We start from the raw sequence: 16,980 nt of genomic DNA, 5'->3' as shown, positions 1-16,980 counted from the left end.
CTGCCTTTATTGGGAGTTTTTCCTAGCCACCGTGCTTCTACATCTGAATTGCTTGCTGTTCGGGGTTTTAGGCTGGGTTTCTGTTCAGCACTTTGTGACATTGGCTGATGTAAAAAGGGCTTTATAAATACATTTGATTGATTGATTTTTACTTAAAATAATAGGTTTCTGGTTTTACTTACAGTTTTGTATATAGTACCTAAATTATGTGTGTTGAAAAAGACTGGCTTTTGAAAATAAAAATCCAAGGTAATATGCTGCTAAATTTGAACAAATATTTCTAAGTAACAACCAACAACTTAAAAATAGAATATTCAAATTATCATTATTATGTTGGACTGACATGCTAGATCTAGTTCTGAACGTCAATTGTGCTTGGAAAAGTTCAACGGACGTCGTCTTGATCTTTGTCCTCTGGAATGGCCATGTGGCAGGTAAGGACCAAATTATAACTTGTAATGTAGTTTGGATCTCTCTACACATATTTTCAATGAAATGTAAAAAATATTAGTGGAAAACGTTAAATAATATTCTTCAAGTATGAAAAGCCTTTAGCTCGCTATGTTGCCAGAGTATGTTATATATTTGCACGTTGATAAGCTAGCTAGTTAACAGCTGTGGTGTCTGTATAGTCAGCTAGTGGTGGGCATGCTACTAGCTAGTAAGTTAGCAGTGCATTTACTCACCTCAGCGCTGTTTCTAACCTTTGTTATTTTTTTGTAAGGTTTATATTAGCCGAAATAGCTATGTAACATATTAGCTACCTAGCTTACCAAAAAATGCATAATCAGCAAACATTACAGTAGAACTGAACACATGGTGCCCCTACAATTTAATGTTTGCCTGCTAGGCAAGCTGGCCAGGCAGAGACAGGAACGAACAATACGTAGCTAGCTAGCTAACTACACCTAGCTATCTAGCTACACCTGTCCTTGCAGAAACCTTCTTGTTGTACACGTATTGACAACATGTTCAAGGCAGCACTGCAAACGTTGACCTTGTGCAGTAGTTATCTAGTCAATAATCTAACAGCCAAACTAGCTAAATTAAATAACTGGGCTGGCTAGTAAGATGGAAGAGTTGCTTGTTATCTAAGTCAGCTAGGATTGCAATGTATCCGTTTAGCTAACTAGCTAAAGCTGAAGTCATTTTCCTGACATTGTCATAGATTTTAATTCAACTCCTCTTCTTTAGGTATAGGTATTCATACATTCCTGAATACTGGACAGACCATATTTTCCAGAATACATTGACAAGGTATGTAAATGTATTCAAATGTCTGCGTATTTTCATTGTAGCTCACATTAGGGCTTGTAGGGCAATGCGGAAAACTCAGACAGAATCCTATGGAATCCAGAAATTTCAACAGAATACACGGTACCCCTCAGACAGGATACACAGGATATTTTTATTACAGTAACCCAACATTAGTGTGAATAATAGGTATTACATATATACTGTATTTTTAAATCAACCAAATGGATTGAACATGTTAGGCAACAAAAAGTTTACACTGAATTCCGGAAAATAAAACCACATTTGGGAAAAAATAACAAGGATTTCATAGGGCCCTATTAGTGTTTTACACAATGCATTGTTGCCGAGGCAGGTATTGACAATGTGTTCCTTATTTTAGAATGAGAACATATGGGATGTGTAAGTAATAATATGTTTTGAGCTTTTGTAGTTCTTATGTATACACAAAAAATTATTGATTTTATCTAAGTTCCATGGGGATCAGGCGGCACATGCAATGTAAGATCTGAAGTTTTGCTGCGTTCAAACAAACAGAACTTTTGAAACACTATAGACTGAGACATGGACAATCAACCACTGCCCTGCCTCCAACCAGATTGCATCTGTTCCTTCAAAACATGGGGTCCCCTTAAGGTACATTTGTCAAGGCAACATGCAACTGACAAGTCAGTAAGGCCAGGAGAGGTCTTTTCTTTTAAATGTGAAATTTGCAGAGCTTGCAGTTTCTCAACAGACAAGTTTTTTTTTTAACACCTTGGAAACTATCTAAAGAAACACGAAACTGTCCTCTGCGTATTTGACAAGTGCGGATTTAGAACAAATGTATATGGTACCTTTACATCTCATAGGAGTTGAAAACACAATCCTCATTCTCTGGGCAACTTTAGAACTGGAGTCATACAAAAACATATTGAACATTCAAATACACAAGTCCATGAAGAGGAGTAAACTTTAGAAGAACCAGAATTGCAAAATGACATTGAGCAAAAAAAAGGTCACCTTTTGCTCAAATTGGAAACTATTTACAACATGTCAAACAAGTGTATCAATGAGGTAGTAGAGGAGCTGCAGTACATATCGTGCTCTGTGTCAGGGAACATGGCTGTGTCATTGACAATGACATGATCTCAGATTTGGTTTAAGATGTCTGTGAGACAAATCCCATGAGCACAGTTTTAGAGCCGGATGGACCCCTCGCCACACCGTACAAGCGGAAGGAGTTTAAGAAAAACTTTGTGGTGGAGCCGGTAGAATATATAGTTGATGCAAAGAAAGGAAGAAGCTTTCAGTATGTTCCTATTCCACAGTCACTATTACAAGTATTGAGCAACAAGGACATTCAGGAGAAAGCTTTTAAAAAAATAGTTTCTCGATACAAGTCTTTTTATGATGACACACATTTCACTGAAATGTTTATCTTTACTTCTCTATGTTGTTGACTTTGAAGTGTGCAATCCCCTTGGAATATCCCACAAAAAGCACAAAATCACAGGAGTCTATTGGGTGTTAGCAAAGGTCCCATTACAGTTTAGGTATACACTCAAGTCTATTTACTTAGCTGTTCTCTTCAAGGCTGTTAGATATGGAAAGGTGCTAGAACCACTTTTAAAAGATCTTGCACAATTGGAGGAGGAAGGACTTTTTATTCCTGTGCTGGGAAAGATACTGAAGGGCACTGTTTTATGGCAGAATATAAACAGTGTAGTTATTCACTCCGGTAATATGGCAGAATATAAACAGTGTAGTTATTTACTCTGCAAGGCAATCAAACAAGCTAAACATCAGTATAGAGATAAAGTGGAGTTGCAATTCAACGGCTCAGACACGAGACGTATGTGGCAGAGACTACAGACAATCACGGACTACAAAAGGAAAACCAGCAATGTCGCCGAGACCGACGTCTTGCTTCCGGACAGGCTAAACACATTCTTCGCACGCTTTGATGATAACACAGTGCCACCAATGTGGCCCTGTACAACACCTGGAATGGTGACAGGCCAGTGAAGGAACACTGGAGAGTGTTGTGTGCATACTCCACCCAGGGAAGGTGCTGACTCCAAGTGGCAGGGTTGACAGACACACAGCACCGTAAGGCGGTCTCCAGATCCTGGTTCACCTGCTCAGTTTGACCATTGGACTGAGGGTGATAACCCGAGGACAGACTGACTGATGACCCCAGAAGAGTAAAGAATGACCTCCAAAATCTGGAGGCAAACTGGGGACCCCGGTCGGAGACTATGTCCAGAGGAAGTCTGTGAAGGCGGAAAACATTCTGAATGACTAGCTGAGCAGTCCCACGGGCAGATGGAAGCTTAGGCAGCGGAATGAAATGTGCCACCTTGGAAAAGCAGTCCACAATGACCAGGATGATCGTGTGTCCCTCTGAGGATGGAAGGCCCGTGATGAAATCCATAGAGAGACGGGACCATGGTCGAGAAGGTGTTGGCAGCGGATGAAGAAGCCCCAGAGGCTGCTGCCGAGGAGTCTTGTTCCGGGCGCATGTCGGACAGGCAGCCACAGAGTGTCCGCCTCTGGCGAGGGCCACTATTACTTCCTCCTCAAAAAAAACTCTAGCATTTGCTGCCCTCCCGGATGAGAGGTGAGACGCGACGAGTGAGCCCACTGAAGTGGACCGTGCCCCAAGAGGAACAAAAAGTCTGTTAGATGGACAGCTGTCTGGAACTGCCTACCTCACTACAGTCTCTATACCCCAGGACACCGGCGCGAGGATGAGCGCCCTGGGGATGATGGATTCAAGCAGCCGATCCTCACTGGAGCTGGGGAACAGGCGAGAAAGGGCATCCGGCTTCACGTTCTTAGACCCCGGACGGTAAGATAACGTGAATCTGAACCGAGTGAAGAAGAGAGCACAACGAGCCTGTTGGGGGTTGAGGCGTTTAGCCTCCTGGATGTAGGCCAAGTTCTTGTGGTCAGTCCAAACCGTAAAGGGATGTTCCGAGCCCTCCAACCAGTGCCGCCACTCCTCCAAAGCCAGTTTGACCGCAAGAAGCTCCCGATTGCCGACATCATAGTTCCTCTCCACTGGAGTGAGATGCCTGGAGAAGAAGGCACAGGGATGGAGCTTTTGGTCTTTCACCAGGCGCTGCGACAGAACCGCATCCATGCTAACCTCAGGGGCATCCACCTCTACCACGAAGGGGAGAGAAGGGTCTACATGAACGAGAATGGGTGCAGAAGAAAACCAACGTTTCAGGACCTGGAACGCCTTCTCAGCAGCAGGGGTCCAGCATACATGCCCAGCCGAGCCCATGGTGAGCGTTGTCAATGGCGCCTCCACAGCATTAAAGTTTCTCACAAATCTCCGGTAGAAATTAGCAAAACACAAAAAACGCTGAACTTGCTTGACCATGCTGTGTCGCGGCCAGTTGACCACCACTCCTACCTTTCGGGAGTCCATCCATACACAGCCCTGAGACACAATGTACCCCAGGAAGGAGATCTGAGGAACGTGAAACTCACACTTTTTGGCCTTCACAAACAGGTGATGAGCGAGGAGTCTTTGAAGAACCTTGAGGACATGTTAGACGTGTTCAACCATGGACTTGGAGAAGATGAGGATGTCATCCAGGTACATAAACATGAACTGGTGAAGGAAGTCACGCAGCACATCATTGACCAGGGCCTGGAAAATGGCTGGAGCATTAGTAAGTCCAAACGGCATGACCCGGTACTCATGATCACCATTAGGAGTGTTGAACACTGTCTTCCACTTGTGTCCCTGTCTGATGCACACCAGATTGTACGCGTTCCGTAAATCCAATTTACAGAAAACCGTAGCTTCCTGGAGTCTCTCAAAAGCTGATGGCATAAGAGGAAGGGGGTAACTGTTCTTGATGGTAATGTTATTTTAAACGCTGGTAATCGATACAGGGGCATAATCCCCATCCTTCTTCCCAACAAAGAAAAAACCCGCTCCTGCAAGTGAAGTGGATGGCCGAACAAATCAGCCACCAGCGCCTACTCAATATAACTGTTCATGGCTGCAGTCTCTGGACCTGAGAGAGAATACAGCCCTCCTCTCGGAGGAGTGGTGCCGGACAGGAGGTCGATGGCACAATTGTAGGGCCTGTGAGGAGGTAGTTTGTTGGCCATTTATTTTGCTGAAGACCTGACCCAAATCCCAGTAATCCCGAGGTATGCGAGAAAGATCAGGCTTGTAATTCCCACCCAGAGGAACAGGAAGATCGGAAGTCTCCAGACGAGCAGGGCCGGAAAGCTGTGGAGAGAGTTGCTGGTAGGTGAACTGGCATGAAGGATTCCATCCCAAAACTCTTCCCGAAGGCCAGTCAATTTGAGGATTATGTGTGGAAAGCCACAGATGTCCAAGAACCAGGGGAAGCTCAGGAGAGTCCACCAGATGTAAATGGATAAGCTCCACATGGTCATCCAGAACTCGTAGCTGGATAGGCATGGTGAGTTGCTTCACCTTCCCAGACCCTAGGAGTAGACCATCCAGCGCAGTGACCGACAATGGCATGTCCAGTTTAGTGAGTGGCAGCCTCTGTTGGCGAGCTAATGTGCGATCCAGAAAACAGCCGGTAGCCCCAGAGTCTATGAAAGCCGGAATGTCCAACTGTCCCTTGTCCCACCGCAGGTTGGCCGGAAGCAAGGTGCGTACCATATCGGATGTAGGAGACTGTATCTGACTCTCCAGAGCGGAAAGTCTGGTGCCTCCCAATTGCATCGGCTCCTCTAAAGGATATGAAGGAGAACCATAGCTGAATTGAGAACCCTGACGGGGTGCAGGACAAGCAGGCCCAGCACATGGCACTGGAACAAATGAAGAGTGGACTCCCTCAGCGGGGCCCGAAACACTGGAACCAACTCGGGACCTCTCCGTCCTCTCATGACGACATTTCCGAAGCCGGTTGTCAATCCGGATGGCCAGAACGATAAGCTCCTCCAGAGTGTCAGGGTTGTCCCGGGAAGCCAGTTCATTCTTGAGAACCTCGCTGAGTCCATTCAGAAAGATTGAGTGAAGTGCCGCTATATTCCAAACACTCTCAGCGGCGAGCGTCCGAAGGTCAATGGTGAGCGTCCGAAGGTCAATGGCGTAATCAGCTATGCTCCGGCTGCCCTGCCAAAGCGCAATCAATCTTTGAGCAGCATTCCTACCACTGATAGGATGATCAAAAACCCTCATCTCCTGGGTGAAGCTTTGCCAATTGAAACAAATGTCTGATTGCTGCTCCCAGATGGCAGTAGCCCAGGCCAGAGCTCGTCCTGAGAGCAAGGAGATGACATATGCCACTCTGGAACGCTCGGTGGGAAACGTTGATGCCTGCAGCTCGAAGACCAGTGAATATTGGAGCAGGAACCCACGACACCTCCCAGGATGCCCCTCATAGCACTCCAGTGCTGAGAGATGAGGATCCCGAGGGGAGGGAGTCCTGTAGACCGGGATCTGTCCGGTCTACAGAGTGAACAAGAGTTCCTAAATCCTCCGACAAAGTCTTCAGCCGCGCCTCATGGCAACCAATCACTGTTCCATGGTGAGTGAGAGCCGACCGTAAGTGGTGGAGCTCGGAGTGTCCTTCGGACGATGTAGAAATCTCTGTTGGGTCCATTTTGTGGGCTCAGGTCTACTGTGACAATAGTGCTAGTACGAACTTGGACCCAGGCGCAGAGAAACACAGCAGGCAGAGGTAAGGGTAAATCCAGAATATTTACTTAAGGTCTTCATAGCAAAACAACAAAGCAAGGGCACACGAGATCACTGAACAAACCATGAGACCTGAGCAACTGGCCCAGTCCACAGAGGAACCTAAATAGTCATCCAGCAGGTAATCCCAATTAGCCCAATCAGGGTCACCTGGATACTAGAGGAAACTGAAGAGTGCTCTCCAGTGGCAACCATAGGTAGTACACTCCAGGAAGAAACCCTGACCTGTGACACCATGGACTGTGGACTCTCCTTTTCCGTGGCCGACGTGAGTAAAACATTTAAACGTGTTAACCCTCGCAAGGCTGCCGGCCCAGACGGCATCCCTAGCCACGTCCTCAGAGCATGCGTAGACCAGCTGGCTGGTGTGTTTACATATTCAATCTCTCCCTATCCCAATCTGCTGTCCCTACATGCTTCAAGATGGCCACCATTGTTCCTGTACCCAAGAAGGCAAAGGTGGAGAGAGGAGGAGGTTTTTCAGCGCCTCCACCAGCCCCACTACAACAGGTCCCACTGTCCACCCCTCTTTCACCTGGTCCCAGCGGGATTCGACTCGCGCTCCCGAAGGAGTATGATGGGACGGCTGCCGGATGCCAGGGATTTCTACTACAGCTGGAGCTCTACCTGGTGACCGTCTACCCGGCTCCTTCGGGGCGTGAGAGTGTGTCCGCCCTCATCTCCTGCCTCTCAGGCAAAGCCCTGGAGTGGGCCAACGCCGTATGGAGTGAGGGAGACGCGGCGTTGGACCATTACGCAGAGTTCACCCGCCGCTTTCAGGCAGTGTTCGACCACCCGCCTGAGGGTCGAGCGGCGGGTGAACATCTGTTCCACCTGAGGCAAGGGACGAGGAGCGCGCAGGATTTCGCCTTGGACTTCCGGACCCCGGCCGCCAGCGCGGGATGGAACGACAGCGCCCTGATCGATCACTACAGGTGCAGTCTGCGCAAGGACGTCCGTCGGGAGTTGGCCTGCCGAGACACCACCCTCACATTGGACCAGCTGGTGGACCTGTCCATCCGGTTGGACAACCTGCTGACTGCCCGCGGACGTCCGGATCGGGACCTGTCAGTTCCATCCCCCAGCACCTCCGCTCCGACGCCCATGGAGCTGGGAGGTGCTGCACTTAGGGCGACCGGAGGAGGGGCCATTCCCTGCACCATCTGTGGCCGCAGAGGGCACACTGCTGGTCGGTGCTGGGGGGGTTCCTCAAGGAGTCGAGGCAGCAGGCAGGGCAATATCGTGTCACCCCAGGTGAATCGGCACCAGGCTCACCCAGAGCCCCTGTTGCTCACATGTATGTGTTTATTTCAGTTCCTGAGTTTTCCCTGTATTCCCAGCATAAGGCGCTAGTAGATTCAGGCGCAGCTGGGAATTTTATTGACCATTCATTTGCTCATAGTTTAGGGATTCCCCTTGTTCCTGTGGATATGCCCTTCCCTGTGCACGCCCTAGATAGTCGACCATTAGGGTCAGGGCTGATTAGGGAGGCCACCGCTCCACTTGACATGGTTACGCAGGAGGGTCATAAGGAGAGAATCAGTCTCTTCCTTATTGATTCACCTGCATTTCCCATGGTGCTGGGCTTACCCTAGTTGGCCTGTCATGACCCCACTATTTCGTGGCAACAGAGGGCTCTCAAGGGGTGGTCACGAGAGTGCTCAGGGAGGTGTGTGGGGGTTTCCATCGGTGCGACTACGGTGGAAAGTCCAGACCAGGTCTCCACCTTGCACATCCCCTCAGAATATGCCGATTTGGCTCTCGCCTTCTGTAAGAAGAGGGTGACTAAATTACCACCTCATCGATGGGTGGACTGTGCGATAAAGCTCCTGGTAGACGCAGCACTACCCAGGAGTCACGTGTATCCTCTGTCACAGGAGGAGACGGTGGCTATGGAAACATATGTCTCCAAATCCCTGGGGCAGGGATACTTTCGGCCCTCCACTTCACCTGCCTCCTCAAGTTTCTTTTTTGAGAAGAAGAAGGATGGGGGTCTGCACCCGTGTATTGACTATCCACGTATCAATCAGATCACTGTGAGGTACAGCTTCTCGCTGCGTCTCATCGCCAGTGTGATCGAGTCAATGCACGGGGCGCACTTCTTCACAAAATTGGATCTCAGGAGCGCTTACAATCTGGTGCGTATCAGGGAGGGGGACGAGTGGAAGACGGCATTTAGTACTACCTCAGGGCACTATGAGTACCTCGTCATACCGTACAGGTTGATGAGTGCTCCATCAGTCTTCCAGGCCTTTGTTGACGAGATTTTCCGGGTATAGTGGTGTATATCGACGACATTCTGATATACTTCGCTACACGCGCGGAGCATGTGTCCCTGGTGCGCAGGGTGCTTGGTCGACAGTTGGAGCATGACCTGTACGTCAAGGCTGAGAAATGTCTGTTCTTCCAACAGTCCGTCTCCTTCCTAGGGTACCGCATTTCCACGTCAGGGGTGGAGATGGAGAGTGACCGCATTTCAGCCGTGCGTAATTGGCCGACTCCCACCACGGTAAAGGAGGTGCAGCGGTTTCTAGGGTTTGCCAACTACTACCGGAGGTTTATCCGGGGTTTTGGTCAGGTAGCAGCTCCCATTACCTCACTGCTGAAGGGGGGACCGTTGTGGCTGCAGTGGTCGGCTGAGGCGGACAGGGCTTTTGGTCACCTGAAGGCTCTGTTTACCTCCGCTCCCGTGCTGACTCATCCGGATCCCTCTTTGACGTTCATAGTGGAGGTGGACGCGTCCGAGGCTGGGATAGGAGCCGTGCTCTCTCAGCGCTCGGGCATGCCACCAAAGCTCCGCCCCTGTGCTTTCTTTTCGAAGAAGCTCAGCCCGGCAGAGCGAAACTATGATGTGGGGGACCGGGAGCTGTTTGCTGTTGTCAAGGCTCTGAAGGCGTGGAGACATTGGCTTGAGGGGGCAAAACACCCTTTTCTCATCTGGACTGATCACCGCAATCTGGAGTACATCTGGGCTGCGAGGAGACAGCCCACCTTGCCTGGCGAGGGTTCAATGTTCTTTACCCGTTTTGTTTTCACTCTATCCTACAGACCAGGTTCCCAGAACGCTAAGGTGGCACCAGTGGTGTGGGAGCTGGACGCGGACATCGAGCGGGCGTTACGCACAGAGCCCACTCCCCCCCAGTGTCCACCTTGAGCGCCTATACATTCCGTCTGCTGTCTGCGACCGTTTGATATATTGGGCCCATATGTCACCCTCCTCTGGTCATCCTGGCATTGGTCGGACGGTGCGTTGCCTTAGTGGGAAGTACTGGTGGCCCACCTTGGCCAAGGATGTGAGGGTTTATGTTTCCTCCTGCTCAGTGTGTGCCCAGTGCAAGGCTCCCAGGCACCTGCCCAGAGGGATATTACAACCCTTACCCGTTCCACAACGGCCTTGGTCGCACCTGTCGGTGGACTTCCTGATGGATCTTCCGCCATCACAGGGCAACGCCACGATCCTGGTCGTTGTGGATGGTTTTCTAAGTCCTGCAGTCTCCTCTTTGCCCAGTCTCCCTACAGCCCTATAGACTGCGGAGGCCCTGTTCACACATGTTTTCCGGCACTACGGGGTGCCTGAGGACATAGTTTCTGATCGGGGTCCCCAGTTCACGTCCAGGGTCTGGAGATTAAGCGCACGGTGGTTCAAGCGCTCGGAGGAGACCTGGGACGCCGTCCATGTGCACCTACAATGGGCCGTGAGGCGGCAAAAAGAGAGCGCCGACCGCCACCGCACCAGGTCTGGCTCTCGACCCGAAACCTGCCCCTCCGCCTGCCCTGCCGGAAGCTGGATCCGCGGTTTGTGGGGCCATTTAAAGTCCTGAGGAGACTGAAAGAGGTATGCTACAGGTTACAGCTTCCCCCAGATTATCGCATTAATCCCTCGTTCCATGTGTCTCTCCTCAGGCCGGTGGTGGCTGGTCCACTCTAGGAAGCTGAGGTGCGGGAGGGTCCTCCTAACCCTCTGGACATCGAGGGGGCCCTGGCGTATGCTGTTCAAGCCATCATGGACTCGAGGCGTCGGGCGAGGGGCCTTCAGTACCTCGTGGAGTGGGTACGGTCCTGAGGAGAGATGCTGGGTGCCGGTGGAGGACGTCCTGGACCCTTCGTTGCTGCGGGATTTCCACCGTCTCCATCCGGATTGCCCTGCGCCTCGTCCTCTGGGTCGTCCCCGATGTCGGCGTGCTGCTGGAGCCGCGCGTCAAGGGGGAGTACTGTCACGACTTCCGCCGAAGTCGGTCCCTCTCCTTGTTCGGGCGGCGTTCGGCAGTCGACGTCACCGGCTTTCTAGCCACCGCCGATCCACTTTTAATTTTCTATTTGTTCTGTCTTTGTCTTATCACACCTGGCTTCACTCAATCAATTTACTTGTTTATTCTTTAACCCTCTGTTCCCCATGTTGTATTTGTGAGTGATTGTTTATTGTTACGTGGATATTTGTCAGGCGCTGCACTTTTGTTTTAGACCGTGATTTTGGCACTAGTATGTGTTAGTTGCTGTCATATGTTAACCGGTATTAAAGTGCGCCTGTTCATTATACTCCGCTCTCCTGCACTTGACTTCGCCTCCCATATACACACCTTACAGAATGAACGGAATTTATTTTTGAGATCCAGTTAGTTGTTTGCACTTAATATATTTGAGTTTGTCATACACTAAAAGCGAAGTATATTATACTTAAAAGATCCTCCTTGTTGGATTTACTTAAAGAGCTGATGCAAATAGTTACCTATATTTTTTTATGTAAAAGGAGCACCATATTTTTTACAGTGCAGGAAGTTGTCTTGTTTCCCATAATGTCACGAATAGCACTATTACCTCCACACTCCTGGAAAACCCCCATACCTCTGGACTGCAGTAGTTACTGGTCTAGTTGCCCTGGTCATGCTACTGATCTGATTCTTGGCAGACCAAACAACTGAAAAACCGGTTGGCCACAAAAATGTTAATTGTAATTCATTTTAGCCTACCTACCTGGAACACAACCAGGGAATTTTCCTAGAAGCCTGCCCATGTTTCGTTACAGGCAGGTATAAATTGAAAAATCTCAGGAGGAAAAGTTTCAGAGAGGAATTGATGCCTGTCTCACCTCGAATTCGATCGTTTTAGAGTTTATGCCACAACACTGAAGGCTATTGAGCACATTTTAACTTTAACATTTTTAATTAAACTAAATATTCATGTTTTTTTTTGTTACCAAGGTATTCAAAATGATTTTACTCAAAGCAAAATAGCCTATAAGCACTAACATTTCGATCTAATAGGCTACAAATGTTTGAATTATTTAGATAAATGGCATTTCCATATATGATAATGAACTGCATTTATTTTACAATTATGGAGATGGTGCTTCAAGATGATGAAACCAAAATAGCTCTCCAGACTAAACCAATGAAGGTACGAATTGAGATTACGGTCCTGTGTGGCTCAGTTGGTAGAGCATGGTGTTTGCAACGCCAGGGTTGTGGGTTCGATTCCCACGGGGGACTAGTACGGGGAAAAAATGTATGAAATGTATGCCTTCACTACTGTAAGTCGCTCTGGATAAGAGTGTTTGCTAAATGACTAAAAAGTAAAAAAAAAAAATGACTAATATTAGAAAATGTGCTAAAAGCAAGTGACATATGTTAAACCCGTTTCTCCTCTATGTTCATCCCATAGTGGGAAACAAGAGCAAGCAGGTGTCCGTTGTCTATACCTGTGCGTAACGTGAAGGATGGCTCAAGTCTCAATGATATGCTGCAGTTAAGGTGTGTTTACAGTTTATGATGCTTTGTGTGGTACCGTACCGCAACTTATTTGCTTGGCTCTTTTGCTCAAATTATGAAGCCGCGCCTCAATTTGAGTGTTTTCTATTTCAGTAAAGATTGAACACTATAAAATAAAGCAATACATTTGAATTTAAATTGTCTTATTTTATTTCATATGCAGAACCAACAATGTACATCACAAGTTTGTGAAGGTTCTGTCATGACTCCCAAGGCTCTAACGCGCTGTCCCAAAGACACTCCTCTTGAGATCCTACCTCAGCTGATCGACCTAATCAACCAATACTACAAGTCCTTCAAAATGTAACTAATAGGCCTAAGTGTAATACTTCTCTAAAGACGATGACTATTATTATTGCAAAATTGTTCAACCCAAGTGTGGAATCTGTAAAAGACACACTGTTGCTTAAAATTGCAATATTGTTTAATGCCTTTTAGGCATTTATAGATTGTTGCCTATATTTTCTGTACTACATTTATGAGCCTTTATAAAGCCTTTACTGTACAATGTATTCTTAGATGCTTCATATATTATGACAGTATGGGAAAATATTTAAGCCAGTTAGCCTTTATAGCCTATTGTACGAATTTGCTTATAGATCATTTATGAAGCATCTATGCGGGCCTTACAAAAGGTTTGCAATGGGAAAAATGTAAATCCCCTCTATTTTATGATTTGTTTGTTTTCAATGATTTACACATAGCCTAATTTAATCTCAAATGCAGAGCCCCAAAACTGAACACCACCTTGCCAGATTGGAGGAAGTTGCTATGGAGATAGGTTCCACAGGAACATATTCGCTGACTATGGACGAATTAGTGTTTGGTGCTCGACAAGCATGGAGGAACGCCCCAAGATGCATCGGCAGGATTCAGTGGTCCAATTTACAAGTAAGAAAACATACTAACAAGGCAGAAGATACATTTCCGTTTCTCATTATCTATTAGGAATCAATATCAGTATATATTATATTCTTGTATGTGTTTTTCATGCATGCACATGGGTGTCTATGTGTAGGTTAACCTAATGAATGATGAGGGTGAGTATTGTTAAAGTGGGACACTTTATGAAAATATGCTTTCTGGAACACCTTACAGAATCATCCCATTGTCTTAACCCCCAACATGATACCATTCTAAATAGCTTAAGAACTCCACTACACTGCACTACCATTCCATTAAAATAACATTAAATTGATCAGAAATACAGTGTAGACATGGTTAATGTTGTAAATGACAATTGTAGCTGGTACCGGCTGATTTTTAATGGAGTATCTACATAGGCTTACAGAGGCCCATTATCAGCAACCATCACTCTTGTGTTCCAATGGCAAGTTGTGTTAGCTAATCCAAGTTTATCATTTTAAAAGGCTAATTGATCAATAGAAAACCCCTTTTCAATTATGTTAGCACAGCTGAAAACTGATTAAAGAAGCAATACAACTGGCCTTCTTTAGACGAGTTGAGTATCTGGAGCATCAGTATTTGTGGGTTCGATTACAGGCTCAAAATGGCCAGAAACAAAGAACTTTCTTCTGAAACGCATCAGTCTATTCTTGTTCTGAGAAATGATGGCTATTCCATGCGAGAAATTGCCAAGAAACTGAAGATCTCGTACAACGCTGTATAGTACTCCCTTCACAGAACAGCGCAAACTGTCTCTAACCAGAATAGAAAAAGTAGTGGGAGGCCCTGGTTGTCACGTCCTGACCAGTATAAGGTTAATTGGTATTGTAGTTTGGTCAGGACGTGGCAGAGGGTATTCGTTTTATGTGGTTCGGGGTGGTGTGTTTTGTTGAAGGGGCATTTGGTTTAAGTATTCCGGGGTTTTTGGGCACTGTTTGGTTTTCAGGTATTCTATGATTTGTCTAGTATGTCTGTTTCTATGTTTGGTTAATTGGGGTTGGGACTCTCAGTTGAAGGCAGGTGTTGTCTATCTGCCTTTGATTGAGAGTCCCATATATGAGGGTGTGTTTGTTATTTGTGGGTGATTGTTCTGTGTTGAGCTTATTGCTTTGCCAGACTGTTTGTTGTTCGTTCGTTCTAGTTCTTTGTTATTTTGGTGTTCATTTTGTATTTATTACAAAGCAAGATGAGCATACACATACCTGCTGCGTTTTGGTCCTCCATTTCCAACGACAAGCGTGACACTGGTGCACAAATGAGCAAGAGGACAAGTACATTAGAGTGTCTAGTTTGGGAAACAGACGCCTCACAAGTCCTCAACTGGCAGCTTCATTAAATAGTACCTGCAAAACACCAGTCTCAACGTCAACAGTGAAGAGGCGACTCCGGGATGCTGGCCTTCTAGGCAGAGTTGCAAAGAAAAAGCCATATCTCAGACTGGCCAATAAAAATAAAATATTAAGACAGGCAAAAGAACACAGACACTGGACAGAGGAAGACTGGAAAAAAGTGTGATGGACAGGCAAATCTAAGTTTGAGGTATTCGGATCACAAAGAAGAACATTTGTGAGACGCAGAAAAAATGAAAAGATGCTGGAGGAGTGCTTGACAACATCTGTAAAGCATGGTGGAGGCGACATGATGGTCTGGAGGTGCTTTGGTGGTGGTAAAGTGGGAGAATTGCACAGGGTAAAAGGGATCTTGAAGAAGGAAGGCTATCACTCCATTTTGCAACGTCATGCCATACCCTGTGGACGGCTCTTAATTGGAGCCAGTTTCCTCCTACAACAGGACAATGACCCAAAGCACAGCTCCAAACTATGCAAGAACTATTTAGGGAAGAAGCAGTCAGCTGGTATTCTGTCTATAAATGAGTGGCCAGCACAATCACCGGATCTCAACCCTATTGAGCTGTTGTGGGAGCAGCTTGACCGTATGGTACGTAAAAAGTGCCCATTCCAACTTGTGGGAGGTGCTTCAGGAAGAATGCTAAAGGTCTGCAAGGCTGTAATTGCAGCAAATTGAGGATTCTATGACGATAGCAAAGTTTGAAGGACACAATTATTATTTCAATTAAGAATCATTATTTTGAACCTTGTCAACATCTTGACTATATTTCCTATTCATTTTGCAACTCATTTCATGTATGTTTTCATGGAAAACAAGGACATTTCTAAGTGACCCCAAACTTTTGAACGGTAGTGTATGTGCATGCAAAGAGCAAACAACAAGCTACACAAGAACTCACTACTGTAATGGTCCAGGTTACAAAGTGGCTCAGTGACTCATGTTCACATCTCAATGTTAAAAATCCAGTCTGCATGTTCCTCACATAGAGGGCAACTGATGCCACTGAGCCAGATGTCTATGTGTCAGGGGAGAAGCTCCAGCTGGTATCCGATTTTAAGTACCTTGGCATCATACTTGATTCCAACCTCTCTTTTAAAAAGCAGGTGAAAAAGGTTACTCAAATAACCAAATTCAACCTAGCTAATTTCCGATATATACACGAAATTGTTTGACTACAGAGGTAGCAAAACTGTACTTCAAATCTATGATACTCCCCTACTTAACATACTGCTTGACTAGTTGGGCCCAAGTTTGCTGTACAACATCAAAGCCCATTCAGTCTGTCTACACACAGGCTCTCAGGGTGCTTGATTGGAAGCCCAACAGCCATCATCACTGTTACATCCTCAGGAAGCATGAGCTCCTGAGTTGGAAAAATCTTGTGCAACACACCGACGCATGTCTTGTATTCAAGATCCTAAGTGACCTGGCTCCCCCTCCACTCAATACTTTTGTTAAACAGAAAACCCACACCTATGGCAGCAGATCTACAAGGTCTGCTTTGAGAGGTGACTGTATAGTTCCCTTAAGGAAAAGCACCTTTAGTCAATCTGCTTTCTCTGTGAGAGCTTCCCATGGCTAGAGGCCAATCAGACTAGTGAAAATAATCCCTAGCTGTGTATTACCGCTTTCAAATCAAATCAAATAAAACTTTATTTGTCACATGCGCCGAATACAACAAGTGTAGACTTTACCGTGAAATACTTACTTACAAGCCCTTAACCAACAGTGCAGTTCAAGAAGAGTTAAGAAAATATTTACCAAGTAAACTAAAATGAAAAGTAATAATAAAAAGTAACACAACAGGAATAACAATAACGAGACTATATACAGGGGGCACCGGTACCGAGTCAGTGTGCAGGGGTACAGGCTAGTTGAGGTAATCTGTACATGTAGGTGGGGGGAAGTGACTATGCATAGATGACAAACAAACAGCGAGTAGCAGCAGTGTACGAAAGGAGGGGTCAATGTAAATTGTCCGGTGGCGATTTTATTAATTTGTTCAGCAGTCTTATGGCT

At 46.6% G+C, this 16,980-nt stretch overlaps 1 pseudogene across 1 annotated transcript in view; it reads left to right on the top strand.

Annotated features, from left to right (window-relative positions):
* Positions 1 to 345: 345 nt before the first annotated feature.
* LOC123723858 (nitric oxide synthase, inducible-like) overlaps positions 346 to 16,980 on the top strand; it is a 30,025-nt pseudogene continuing 13,390 nt past the window's right edge. The window contains exons 1-5 of the transcript XR_014381918.1: positions 346 to 434; positions 1,195 to 1,257; positions 10,844 to 12,687; positions 12,869 to 13,008; positions 13,432 to 13,596. The product of XR_014381918.1 is annotated as a nitric oxide synthase, inducible-like (transcript). The remainder of the gene's footprint in view (positions 435 to 1,194; positions 1,258 to 10,843; positions 12,688 to 12,868; positions 13,009 to 13,431; positions 13,597 to 16,980) is intronic.

Source organism: Salmo salar, chromosome 20 (genome assembly GCF_965601325.2).
Source record: "Salmo salar chromosome 20, fSalSal1, whole genome shotgun sequence".
NCBI lineage: Eukaryota > Metazoa > Chordata > Actinopteri > Salmoniformes > Salmonidae > Salmo > Salmo salar.
This window is presented reverse-complemented; position numbering and strand designations above follow the sequence as displayed.